At 42.1% G+C, this 14360-nt stretch overlaps 1 long non-coding RNA gene across 1 annotated transcript in view; it reads left to right on the plus strand.

Annotated features, from left to right (window-relative positions):
- The first annotated feature begins 396 nt into the window (after positions 1-396).
- Positions 397-14360, plus strand: part of LOC112949293 — a 43849-nt gene continuing 29885 nt past the window's right edge. The window contains exons 1-2 of the long non-coding RNA XR_003249798.1: positions 397-457; positions 3262-3375. This is a non-coding gene — a long non-coding RNA (uncharacterized LOC112949293). The remainder of the gene's footprint in view (positions 458-3261; positions 3376-14360) is intronic.

Consider the following 14360-nt stretch of genomic DNA (forward strand, 5'->3'; position numbering starts at 1 on the left):
TGACAAGTCACAGAATTTTGCTGAAACTTCAATATAGGGMAATTTGAAATTGAGTGAAAAATGCTAGAAAGAAGCTCTCTTGGCTAGAAGTAGATAATTGAAATGTCGTGAAGGAACTGATGTAATAAATAATAAATGTTTTTCTTTTGCTCTAATAATTTCTTCAAGTTGCCCCGGTGGAAGGCACGGGTCATTGTTGCTCATGCCTTTTACTAGGCTTTCAACTTCCTGTGTCAGTCAGTTGAGCAGAAATTTTTGGAGCATTTCAGCTAAGTTAGAGAATGGAATGTGAGGGGGATGTGCACTGATGCTTTATGACAGGAGCTTGATTTTTCTTTTTTTTTCTTTTGGGTGCAAGAAATGCTTCTTCCTCTTCCGAAGATTAATCTCCTTGTGGAAAATATYAGACCTCGAAAAAATCCTTTTCTTGTGTTGTGGATGCTCAGACTGAAGCTAGGTGAGGCACTTGGAGACATTGTTTAACAGGCATGATATTGAAAGGCTTACGGTTGGACTTGATCATCCTGAAGGTCTTTTCTAACCGTAATGATTCTGTGATTTTCTGATTCCCTAAACCTCCCTACTTCCAGCCTTCCTAAGCTGAGTGACTCTCGGATGTCACAAGCGGGAGTCATTTGTGCTGTGAGTGTGAGCAGCCCTCGGGACACGGGCGTCTTGTGCCCACGAGGCTCTTGGGGCCTTCCTGTCCCAACTCCCCGCAGGCAAGACTGCAAATATTTTTCTTTTTCTTGTTCTGGTGTTATGGGCTATTAATAGGCACTGGAGACGCTCGGCTTATTAACAGCAGGTGGGGCAGGTTACTGTTTTAAACTGCACCTGGACTCGTTTCATCCTGAAACTCTTATGGTTCATGTGCATTTACTGAGCAGTGACTGTGTCAATATTTGGTCTTTGGAGTTAAGCAGAAAGCTCTCCCCAGTTTTCCCTCTCTCTAGGACCCAGAGCAAGCAAAGTTAGGGAAAAATTAAGCAAACCTTTTCCCGTATTAAACGCTCAATGCCATGCTGTAGGAAGCAATGCGAAAGACTTATAGAAATGCCATTTGCTGATGTCTGTCTGTCAGTGACTGTATGGGTGTACGTATGTGTCTGGCTCCTTTTAACTGGGAATGAGATAACGTGTAGCCAAGAGAGGTGAGCACTGCAGGAAGCCCCCGCGGCACCGATGGCTCAATATCTTTATTGCTTGCCCCAGCATCTTTTCTCTGGTGGGCTCCTCGAGGTGCTTTGTGTAGCCATCGATCTTGTTTGCAACTTTTTAATGTGTTTCCAAGCTTTCTAGCTCCCTGTGATGGCAAAATAGCTAATCCACCTGATGGATTCTGGTGAAGTCTTGAGGTTGTTTTTGTTACGCATTCAACATCCTTATGCAGTCCATGTGCCGTAGAGAGCCCGGTTCAGGAAAAGGTTGTCTTTTTGTTTCAACTTCCTTTTTCCTAGCCAGGACACCTCTAACACATCTACTTGCCGTGTKTCCACGGGCAGATAAAACAGAAGGGCTGATTTCTTTGGTGCTTGTGGCTGCTGCTACAGATGTACTTCTTTCCTCTGTTGCCAGCCACAGCATCTGGACTCTGAGAGCACTTTTAGTCTTGCTGCTTCACAGACCTCGTAGAATAGTCTCRTTGAGTCAGTCGCTGGGTCTGCCAGTCTCTGGAATCGGGTATGTTCTTGACTGAGAGAGTATTTAAGGCTATCAACGCTGTTAAGTCTCGTAGCTAAATTAGCATTGCTGAACACAGTGCTTTAGTTGGAGGCTGTTGGCRTTAAGTGGTCATCTTGACAGTCTGCTTAAGAGTACATGAAGAAAATTACTGTTATGGCCAGAAATATCACTGTCTTCACTGCTGGCATTTTATTCCAGCTTCAGAAATATCAAAATAACTTCTGACGTAGCAGTTCCAGTAAGGCCTGTCTTAATGAAATAGATACCTTAGTGTCTTTCAAGTCCAACATCAGATAGCAATTAAATGCAACATTATTATCTGGAAAGGGTTGAGGTTTCCTGTTAGACACAGTTACTGCACTTCCTTTCTTGCATTTAAAACTTCTCATCTTTTTTTCAGCTGGTGACAGTGGCATAGGCCACCCTCCTTAATTACACCTGGAAGGAGATGAGATGCGCCTAGTTCTAAGCTAATGCTGTTTCAATGGCTTTCTCACTCTATATATCCAGTGCTGTGAGTTCAGCTCCTCGGGCACGCAGCGAGAAGGCTCTAGAGGAGCTTCAAAGTCACACTAGTAACGTGTGCCGGTTGGGAAGAACTCAAAGAAGTACCTTTCCAAACATACACTCTGGACAAATGGACTGTAAAGTGGTGGATGTGGGGATTAGGAGCTGAGAAGTAAGATCTGAATCCTACCTGTTATAGCCATTTGTTTTGTGAATTTGAAAGAATGAGGGGGTTTTCCTGTAAAATGAGAGAAATCATTCTCAGAGAGATCTGAAAGAATTGAGATTTTTCACAGGAAAAGATCAACTTACCCTATTTTTTTTYCCCCTCTCTCTCCTCTCTGTTGTTAAATATGATGCTGATTTGGTAGCCCTCCCTGTGAGCAGATGATGTATCCCACTCTGCAGGAACGTGCCAGTCTCTGTTAATGGTAGAAACGGATGGATGCTCCTCCTCTGGATGGGGGATTGCAGGTTCCTCAGTAGACRAAGAGCAAAGCGTGAGTCGGGTTTGAGGTTGGCACCGCTTGCAGGGCACAGCTTGAGCACTTGCTATCCTGAACTTCCTGATGCTGAAGTGAATATTTTGCCATGGTGTTTGTGACTACAGTGCCAAGGAAAACCTGTTGTCAACCAAGCTGAGATGGTACTAACTTGCTGCCTGTTTTTGACCTAGCATTCCAGATGTTGGAAATCAAACCATTTTCTCATGTTTCGGYCAGCTTTTGATGCTCAGTCTTCCTGTTTTGCCCTGTAACTCGCGTTGTAAGGATTTCAGAATTGACAGGTACGGCAAGAGCTCTGAAACAACAAATCGATGCATTTCTAGCTAGCAAACCCCTTGACAGTTATGAGAGTTCCTGCTAGGAAGCCTTGCTAGCTTCCARTTCAGGAATTTTCTGTACCAAGAATGCCCTGCATAGTTTTATGCTTGGGTTGGGAATCATTTGATTGCTACCATACCTTGTGCAGTAACAAAAAGTTCACCTTAAGCTTTTTYGGAGAGTTAAATCAGAACTGTCAGTCTGATCACCTTTCCCACTGTCAATTTTGTTTTATTTATTGCAGGATTTGTGAATGAAACTGCTGTACAGTGGGACTTGCCTACTTCTCCTTTGATTGCATCTCTTATCTTCCTCAAGTTACTTTGACCCCAAAGATGAGGACTTCCCTCCTTCAGTTGTAAGTCCTCTTTCCCAGTCTCTCTGAATTATGTACCGTTAGAATATTGTCTGTCATTGCTGTTRTCTTTGTATTTATTGAGAACTTGAGTTCTCAATAAATTGTAACACATGAAAGCTGCTAGTTTTACAATATGTGTAGTTGATAAGCAGCTATTGAATATATGTTAATAAAAACCTTTGCCTTTGCTTTAGTGGAGAAAAAACAATGAAACCTGTCCCCCCCCCCCCAGCCCCCAAGCACACAACTACCCATATATCAGTGTCTGAACTGTGGAAGGTCCTATGTGCTTAGCTCTTCCTGGTCTCGTGGCCCAAATCAAGACTGAGGAGAAAAAGTAAAAAGTAAAGCAGGACACCAAGGAGGAAATGTATGAGGGGAAAAAAATGAGCTCAAAATGTAAAGTAATCAGTTGTTATTCTCAAAACTACTGTGCATTGGTATTTAATTACCTCATGGAAGCAAGCAAGTGAAGATCATCTTTCATCTCTAAACAGGCGGAACTGTTGAATGCAATAGCTTCAGTACAGTGAAATGATCAAATGTTCCTTCAAATAATACTGACATTGCTCTTATTTTTTAGTGAAAAAGCAAGTGTTTTATTGGACTTCTAAACTCTTTTGCTAGCTTCCAATAGATTTTGCGTTTTATACTTTTTGTGAAACATGACAGTCTCCTTTCCTCAGTTGATCAACACAGTATGAATTTTAGAACTGATTTTAATCTTTGGGGAAGGGACCCGGTAGAGCTAGGGGCTAACTTGCTTATTTGTTCACGCAACAGAGCAGCCACCTCATTTTCTAAGACMAACCACGCAGTATGAGCAATGAGCTTTGCGTGGTCACCAGCTTTTAGCTTTTCTGCCAAAACCTTCCCAAGATTTCTTGGGAAAATTCTCCAAATTTCYTGGGGCTCTGCTCCCAGGATACTGTTCCCAGCAGTAAAAGCAAGGACCGTTATTTATGTTATGACCAGAACACCTACATGCTGGAAGAACGGAGTGCGGCAGCCTTCTCTGGTGGCGTATCCCATATGCTCCTTCCCTTTTAGCTCCCCAGGAAAACAGGTTCTAGACGCAGATTCTGCAAAGGGAGGGTGGGAAGCACCGGCATCGGCTTTGCGAAGGCTGTAAGTAGGATTTTRAGGAAGGAGCTGCCTCTTAATGCCTGCTGGCCCGCTGGAAGGAAGGACAGACCTGTCCAGGATCTGGACTGCTGCCCGGTGAGAGCAGCCCCGGGGCCACGTGAGGATGTGATCGTGGAGTCCCTTGTGCTCGTTGTGACCATCCTGGCCAGGCACAGCGTGGCCCTTGGGTGCCCGTGAGTCGGTGAAACTGGAGAGGGAATCGGGGCACGTGGGCAAATCACCTTGTGCAGGGTTCTTGCTAAATGCATGTCGTCTTCCCCTTTCCTAAGGACTCCATAGAATTGCTAAGCTTTCCTAGGCTTTCATARTGCTCACTGCCTTCGTGCTGAAATTAAACCACTGACCAGATGGGAACAGCTTTCAGTTTCCCTTACCGACATATTTCACRTTCATATCTTTAAACCTGATGAGAAGATTATACATAATTCTGTAATTCAAGTACTTATGTTCTCTTAAGGAATGGTGATCCTCCCCCAGTTTTATAAATTCCTACTTTCATAAGTAGGAATTTCAATTTTTATCAAGTTCCTCTCTTTAGTGATGATGTACTTTGTGTTATCATAAATACGTCCRTGGGAGCATTATTATGGCAAGTGGCTTCACTTGTACTACGTGGCCTTTTGGACTCCCAGGCTATATCATGTAGTGTTCAGAATTGCTGTTGACTCCTCTGTTTTTATTTATTTATTTTTATCCTGATGGCTGCCATCTTTCATTGCACKCTACTTTTAAATACCGGTCACACCATTTCAAAATGTGCTCTGTGTGTGGTACGTGTATTCAGACTTGAACTTGTGTCTCTCTGCTTTGGTGAGTTAAGAGCCGAGTTGTGGTACAGCTGTTCATCAGCTGTTCAGGTTTTCAGCTTCCTTCTTGGCTGGGAAAATGTTCTCGCCCTGCTGGAGTCCCATAGTTGTGGTGCCCAGCTCGGCATCCGTGTACTGGTGTTCCCTAAACTGCATGCTGTTCCTTGGACTCGTTAGACTCTCTCCTATTTCTATTTTACAGCGATCCCCTAAGTTTAGTGTATTAGGCTTGAATTTCTTCAAATCAGGCAGAATAATGTCAGTTTTGGCCGGCGATGCCGATGGTGTTTCAGGTAGCACATACCTCTCTCGTTTCACCAAGGCTCCTCTTCAGCAAACGCAGAGCTTCAGTCTGTGGCTTGCAACTTCCACCTGCTAAGTTGCTTGTTTTAATATAACCAGCCGGAACGTGGACTCTCATGGCTCCCATTAGAGATTGTTCACAACCGTGGCTGTTATTTGTTCCCCACTGTGCTCTTTCCCAATCAGTTTTTAAGCTTAGCTGTTGTTCTAGTCATACACAGTAATGCTTAATCTGCGCTGCGTGATAGTCCATGCTGATGCACAGCTTTCACTTTTCTTGTAGGGCTGTTTTTCCTGTGGGAAATAAAGTTTCTTGATTTAGCGTGTTAGTCATCCTTTCGCACTTCCAGAACTCCTATTTGGAGGCTGAAACAGGAGAACTGTGCTGGAGAGGGCCAGAAAAGCAGTTCTGCAATATCTGGGCCTGCTCAGGAGCTGCTGTTCTAGCTACAGAAGAGGATTTATGGGCAATTTATCTAGGTCTAATAGATGAGAATTAACCCTACAAAAGCTCAACATGGGAGGCTAAAAATGCAAGGATGCATGTGACTGGCACAGGGCTATGAGATGKTTCTGCAGAAGGTGGGCATAAGATATTTGTAGCACTTCAAAAAGCCTGCAGCCTCATCACCCTCATCACTGAGGCTTAGGTAGCTGTAAGGCTGGGCATTGAGATCAAGGCTATTGGCAGGGTTAGGGAGAGTCAGGAGCAAAGGGACTAAAATGACTTTACGGTCTTCAGAAGTCCRGTGTGACACCAGACCCCTGAGGTACAAAGAATAAATAAGGGAGAGGTCAGTGGGGAAGACAAAAAAGGAGACAGAACAGGGAAGCTTGTATTATTAATAGGCACTTCTGTGTGTCAACACAAAGCTGGACACCCCAGGGAATTCTACTCTCTAATAATAYTCCCAATAGTCATGCCTAATGAGGAATTCCACCAGTAGCTCRGAGGCCTAAATCAAAGAGTCTGGATTGGGCAAGCTGGCTGGTAAGGTGTGAGCTATGGGTATGAGCTTGACCCAAGGCCTAGAGTGTAAGGAAAGAGCCGCCCAAGTCGCGTGTTCTTTGTACCTGGAATTGCAAGGAGGAGCTTGAAGGCTCCTGCTCTGGATGCAGAATTGAGGAGAGCATCTAAGATGTGGCTCTCGCTGTGGCTAAGAGCAGCGTTTCAGCGGTGTGGTCAGAGGGCTCTGACAGCAGAGTTTCTGTACATTTTCTATGAGTTGTGCACTGYGACTATTGAATTATACTCAGAAACTACTTTCTCTTCATAAGATTGCTTTATAAATTGTTAAACTAGATCAGAACAGCATTTAGCATGTAGCTTGAGCTCTGTGTGTAATTTTTTAAAATATCGTATAGGCGAGGGGTTTCAGTCTTGTTTAATTACCATTTTTAAGTGTCAGAAATGAAAGGTCATATAAAATTTCTTCCTACTTTTTTCCTTGGGAAGAATTTCTCAAAAGYACAGTGTTTCCTGTTGATTTGACCAATGGGAGCAATAGCATTTCTACCRCTTCTAAGCAAACTTACAGCTACACTTCTGTCCATAGTCGCTATGTAAATATAACCCTTCTGAACAGAATAAGGCCCATAGAAACGGTGCAACTTGTACAAATGGTGTGTTTGATTCCTTATAAAATWTGTCTGATCAGGTCAACCAATTTTGATCCTTTTGGATCAATTCAGTAACAGCTGACCATGATTTTCCTGCCTGTTTCTTAGCAACAGGAAACTTTTCTGCATGATGACTATTTAATATCCTAATCCATTTTAGAAGCTCTTATACCTAAAGAGAAACAGATGGTCTAAGGATGTTTTGTTTTTAGCAACAGAGATAGGGAGTATCTGTGGAATTTTTTTTCCCTTTATTGTTGTCCCCTTCATTTTATGCCCTGCTGCCTTGTGCTTGCAGCATCTCAACGATGGTGGCYAAAAACCTTGGTCAAGAAGAGAGAATAAAAATAGCTGAGGAAGTGAGGGCAGTGTTACCCACAGTGGGACCTTGTTTGCTGGGCATTTGCTTGCTCCCAAAACCTCCCTGATTTTCTTTCCCCTTTATTGGGAGCGTGTAACATTCTTTATATTTCAGTAGGAACACTTTCYAAGGTTTATTTTTATGTGACTTGCTCTTGTAGAAGGTGTAAGCTAAGTTATTCAGGGTGTTGGAACGTGRAGCTATGAAGCAGAATGTTGTGACTGTTTCGTTAGGGGTCCAGTGACTGTTTTATTATGAGTCCAATGAAGATTTACAATTCTGCTCATTTTTCTGGTTGCATGAAACTTGTTATTTTGTGCTGAGAGAAAGGCAGCTTGCATATTTCTGGAGAGATGATGATCTTGGATATTCCTTTGTGCGATTACCATTACTACTAGAGCCTCCATTCTTAGCTTATTGCAGCTATTGGTAGAGGTGCCCATAAAAAGACCTATTCTCTCCTAATTCTTTCCGAAAGTATCAAACAGTGTATTTATTTCAAGAGAAAGTGCTGCAGTGATGTGAATATGTGTGAATGTGTGTAATGTTCAACACTGGCACCGACCTTTTATCTACACATAAGATCATCCAGTGAACTTTTTTCTCTTCGTTGCTCTATGGTGTCCTTYAAGCTGGCTGTCACTGATGTGCAAGATTAAGAGCTCTAGGAAAAACTACTCTCCCTACGAGAACAGTCGCGTGGCCTTGATTTCAAGTTTCATCATTTATGCAAAGTGATTTTTCTGCCTATTTTGGCATAAAATTAATTTGAAACTTAAACTGTAGAAACAAACTTCTTATTTAGGAATGATGTACTTCTCCCAGCAAATTCTTTCGCATAGTGAATCTTGTTTCAAGTTGCGGTGATGTGAGCGTCTGATCCAGAGAAAGATGAATTAGCTTTGGAAAGACTGGAAAGGTGGTTACAAAGCTTCCAGGAGATGCAGTAAAGTTGTTTTTTTATTAAAAAAAAAAAAAAAGTGAAAGTGGGAAGTATTTGTGTTATTTACTCTTCCGTTTTCCTTGAAAAGCAAAGTAAGGGGCAAAAAAGCTTGGCTTTTAGTAAGTGCTTAATGCCAAAACCATAGGTTTTTTGCTGCTTCGGTTTGGTTATGGGAAGTGACCACATGCACCTACCTGAATGAGGATGTAGTACATAAATAGTTAGCACATATTCTTGCTGTTTTTTATGTTTCTCTCTTTCTGACCTGCAGCCTGTTAACACGACAGTGACTCTCTAGAGAGTTTTTGTGTGTGGTCTCTGTGATGAGCCTGGGAATGCTTTGTGAATGCCTGGCTTTGAACCATGGGCTTTGGCGTTTGGATGACGGGAGCAGTCGGCTCGGGGAGCCTTGTCGCGAGGAGCCTGTGTTGCTCTGGAGGGCTGGGGAGAGGGGCTGCGTTGRGAGAAGGGGCCTCTGCTCAACTGTGCTGAGCTGCAGCTCTCTGAGAGGCTTGGCGTGTAGTGTTTATAACGACTTTGGATAGTGGAAATGGAAGAGCATCCTTGCTTCTCTGTCATGTTGCCGTTCGCTGCTGTTGGTTAACCGGATTGCAGTAGACGCTTTTGAAAATGTTTTTGGTTCTGAGTGGTTCAGCTTGATTTTCTATTTGAAAGGCAAGGAGGAGGAGTGGTGACGAGGGGTTTGGGCTCTGGACTGGGCCCAAGTCTTGGGAAACAAGCCGGGATCGCTTGCCTGACCTGTGTGCATTAACGCCCACCCTGGCTTCATGTTCCCACCACATGGCTCCATCGGGTGCAGGGGGAATCGTCTCAAAGCAGAGATCTCCTCCTGCCGTGACAGTGATGTGTGTGCCCTCCCTTCCAGCACAGGCACTTCTGTTTGTCCTTTTCCTATCTCCTCCTATCTCCAGGAAGAGCAAAAGAAATGCAGCCCCCCAGAGCTTATTAAAAGTTACGGTCTTTAATGTTGTGTTGGAGGCTAAATCAACTGTTATTAGTTGCATCGGTCTGACAGTTCAATCTAGATCAACATACAATCTCAAATTAACCTTTTGGAAATGCTGAAGAAGAAAATACCRTAGATTCACGGCACTGTAGTGTCTGGAGAGCTTTAATTTTCTTTTCATGTGTTATATTGCTCTTTAAGCATTTTAACTCCTAAGGTGGCCTYTCCTTTGCTTATTTTAAACTTCTTAATTAGGAATATAACCTCCCTTCACTTTCCTACATAAAAAATAATAGGATGGTGTGGCGGGTCAGTGCTTGGTGTGAAAGCAGCGTGTGGTGCAGCGCAGTGCGACTCGCCCCGCAGAGCTCAGCATCTTCCATTGGGTCCCAATAGGTGTCATCRCTGAGGGCTTTTAGGCTTAGTTTATGGTTTGTCCTTCTCCTTCAAGCAGGCGAGACTCACCACGATCTTCAAGAGTGTTTTGTACAGGAAGAGAGATAGTAGCAGAAAGAGCAATAGTTTAAAACAAAGCTAAAAAGCCCTGAGCCACCTCTCTGAGTGCAGGCATATTTTTATACCGAGTTCAGTGTGCAGACCTGTATTTGAGTGCTTTATTTGAACTCGGTGTAAGAAGCCCCAGATATTTCTTCCTCCCAGGTCAAAGCTGTACCAAACCCCAGGTCTAAGCCTCCAGGCCGAATGTGGCTTTTTGGTTTATTCTTCAATCATTTATCTTGGATCATTTTTTTTTCTTCTTCTTTGGAGAAGAAATCCAGTGCATCTGGCAACTTTTATTTGTTTGGCTGTCATATTACAACAGTTGCTCAGCTCATCATCTGTGAACACCCACAGCAGTAAAAATGCTTTAAGTTTTTAAAATATGTCAGAATTCACACAAGCCCACACAGAAACTTCAAGTCTGGTGTGTCAGCTAATCATTCTCTGCAGGTTTTCTCCAACTTCCTTTGAGATTGTTCCATCTTCTGCTTTTCAGGGAATGTTGATGGAAGGGGTAGGATGGTAGATCTATAGATTCTTGGCTTGTGATAGTTGATCCGTAGCCCTCCTGGGATGCTGGCCAATAGAATTTGTCATGCTTTCCAYGCTCAAATAAGAAAGGAAAGAAAACAGAAAGTTTGGGACAGTCCAAATCTGTGTGGTGAGTAACTTCTTTCCCATGGCATTATGACTTGCTTTTTTTTCTGAAATGGGAAGCCTCAGAAATTTATTGAGAAATATGTGTAAAGAAATACAGAATCATAGAATAACTTGGGTTCCATGGGACCTTCAGAAGTGGTAAGAGCAGGAGCAGTTTTGAAGCTGCAGGAGTTGCTCAGAGCCTTGTCCGTTAGTGTCCTAAATCTTTTCAAAGGTTTTCCTACGAATCTTTCCCATGCCTTATCAGGGCAACCTGCTCCAGTTTTGATGACCCTTATTATGAAGAATTTTTTCTTTATACCTCATCTGAATGTCTAGTATTGCAACTTGTCCATTGCCTCTTGTCTCTTTGCTCTGCATTTCTTACATCTGCAGATCCTCCAGTGTGTGAGTCGGTGCATGGAGAGGGGATGGAATATTAGCAATTCACTACCAGCTAGGAMAAGAAAGGGGTGTGGAAAATGGGCAACACTGGGATAGTACACTGGGAAAAATGGCTGTATGGATAACAAATCRTGTTTCCAGGCATGGAACATCTGGAGCAACCCTGCTTTCATGTTTGTTGCTCTTATTTTATTCATTTTGCCCAACTTCAGAACAGCTGGAGGCTTTTCTTTAAAATGCCTAGACTTGAGCAGATAGAATTTATAGCTGCATAACATGGCCAAACATTTCAGGAGATTCTGAAAGCAGAATGAATACAATGGTTGGAATTTTGGAAATCCTCTTTTTTTTTTTTTTTTTTTTTTTTTTTTTAATCTTCTGTATCATTTTTATATCTTTTCTTCCTGCACATGGACCTAGATGCTTGCTTTTAGAAAGGCCTGGATAACATTAAGCAAGATAAAATGTGCTTAGTACTTTAGCACTTCTAGCTTAGTATCCAGATACAAGCTTGGTAGTTTAGGAGGAGTATGCAGGCTGTGCTCAGAGCTGCATTATTTCTGCAAATCAGGTAACTTTTAAAAGATCGCAGGCCGCAGCACTGGAAATCACCAGCCAGCTCTGAAAGATACAGTTTAGATCATCTTTTAAATATGAATGTATTGATGTCACAGACTATTTTTACAAAAAAAAGATACTTTCAGACAATTTCACTTTTTTTTTTTTTTTTTGGGTGCACTTTAGCCTGTGGCCCTAAAAATGGTTTGTTTGGGGCTCCAAATTATTGTTAGAGCCTTGTCCAAAATTGCAGATGTGGAATGATAATCGTGATTACTTTTGCCTTTTAACGTAGAGAAAAATAGTGGGAATGAAACAGTGTCTTTTGGGTTGTTTTGCAGATGCTATATTATATACAATGTAAATCTGAACTCTTCCTCTTCCCTTTCTCCCCTACAAGCCTGYCAGGTCTAGTTGGTGTTCACTTTTCCTCTAGCCTACTCTGCCAGGCCTTTCTTTTATTATTATTTCTCTTCTTTTTTTGGTTTTCAACAGTGCATGTAGGTATTGCACGTTATTTTTTTCTTTCCTTTCTGTCTTTGTACCTAGCAGTTGGTAAAGCAAAACAAGCCAAGCTTGTTTCTCCACACTGCTAACCCCTTTCCATGACAATTTATCTGCTTTCCACTAACAGTATTAGATTTATTTTCCTTTTCTTCTGTGTTTGCCCCTCAGAATTAATTCTGTAGATATTCTTTTTTTTTTTTTTTTTTTTTTTTAATGTTACCTGGCTTACTTATTTTAAATCACAGCCTTTTGTTGCATAAATCTGCCAGAATGTTTCTTCTTTGTGGAGATTCATTTTTGTTAATACATTGGAGGGATTTTCTGCAAAGAGAACCTTTCTTGTTTGTCCTTGTCTATTGAGAAACATTGTAATGTCTCCCTCTGCACGTTCYAGCTCTCCCAACACTTGTGCCAATGCCCGCTGTAATTTCCTGGGAATATTATAACATCAATACACAGACCTGTCAAGCACGTGGCTAATCTTTCTCTGCAGCGTTTCTGTTCTGGCATTCAGAGACATTTCTTTTTAATATCGGTCTATCCATGCATGCATGTAATGTCACATACCTAAGTCCACAGTGTTGTTGATTTTCAGCAGCTTTGTTTCTGGTATAGTGTGGATTTTCTGGTGTTACAACTCATTGCAGTTCTCTGATTGTCTGCTTGTAGCAGGAGTTTGGCAGGAGAACCAGGAAACTTTGTCAAGGAGGAGTTTCCCACAAGCTTGAGAAGAAAATTCTTACCCGTATAACCGTAATGGCTGTGCCAGAGAGGAGAAAGCAGGTTCTGAAGGAAGCTGTCTGTTTTTGAGATGGTAAAAGAAGGAAGATATTCCGGGCTGCTGCTCGCTCTAAATTCGGGGTGCATATTAACCTGGCCAACTGCAGCCGCTCTGCTCTTACTCAGATAGGCCAGCAAATGGACACTAATAGAATACCTGAAGAGATTCAGAGGGGTTTTAGGCCATTTGCCTAATGACACACTGTAAATATTTTTTTGGCCTGTTGTGAAATCCTTGTCTTCAGCAAAATCTTTCATGATTCTTTTCTGTGGACGTGTCGCAGCCCTTCCACCCCTCAGAGGCCCGGGGCTCACTGCTTTTGGCATCAGTTCTTGGTTAAAAGTCATAAATGTCAGTCTGGAATACATACTTGTAAAGTGAAAAACAGAAAAATAACTTAGCCAAAGTCTTTCCATTTTGTAAGTAATGAGTTCTTCCCTTGCCATAAAGATTCTGTTCTAAGTAACTCATCAAGTTTAATTTGTTCYTTTATTTCCACAAATATTGAAAGGTCATCTCTAATGTTCCTCTAAGCTGTTTGAAAATTGACAGTGGTGATATGGTAAGAGTCAAATGAGTCCCCAGCCAGCCTTGTCTTAGTACTGCTCTCTCCAGGAGCTGACAGAATTTTAAAAAGCTGCATTAAAAAGAGGTGGAAAAAAAAAAAAAAAAAAAAGTTTGCAATTATGCCAGGCTGTGTGATCATTTCTCTTGCACACCTGTTTCTGTAAAGCTTTCCAGAAAATAGATTATTCTCTTTACCCTATGGAAACAAAATGCCATTGCTCTAAGTCTGCCTGGAAGGAACATGATCAGTAATAAAGTGCTTCAGGTCTATGCCATCTGTTCTGGAGTTTCTGTGAAGTGTACCCTGATCAAAAATACCCCTCAGTTACAGTGATCTTCTATATGTTGTCCAAGGAAGAGGCCAAAATCTTCTCTGTTAATCTTTTTTTTTGGAGCTGCAACAAATCAATGTATTAAATTCATAAGAATGTCAAGTTTTTCTTATCTTTCTTCTGCCTCCTCATTCCTTTCAGTYTCACTGTTTGTGTTTGAATCTGCAGAGATACAGACCTTAATGCGCTGGAGGGAAGTGGGGTTGGAGGAGAATTCTGTTGCTGATAGTAATAGCAAATTTTATATATATATGCGCACACACACACACACACACATATATATATATATGCATAATGTTTGCTGAATATTCCATGTGAGGTGTGTCTGTTTCAGCTGGCTTGGACATCACGCTTCAGTATCTTCAAGCGTCAGGCTTATATGGAAGGAGTCCTGCAGGATGTGTTCTCAGAGACGTATTGCCTGAATCTTGGTCATAGTTAATCAAAAACCCCTCACTAATCTCTTTGATTCCTTTGTTATGGAAAGGAGGCTTATCCTAGGGGAAGATGAAGTAGGCAGTGCTTTCTGCCAAAGGCTAATTTTCTGTT

Source organism: Nothoprocta perdicaria, unplaced genomic scaffold, assembly GCF_003342845.1.
Source record: "Nothoprocta perdicaria isolate Ctin4 unplaced genomic scaffold, notPer1 scaffold_29, whole genome shotgun sequence".
NCBI lineage: Eukaryota > Metazoa > Chordata > Aves > Tinamiformes > Tinamidae > Nothoprocta > Nothoprocta perdicaria.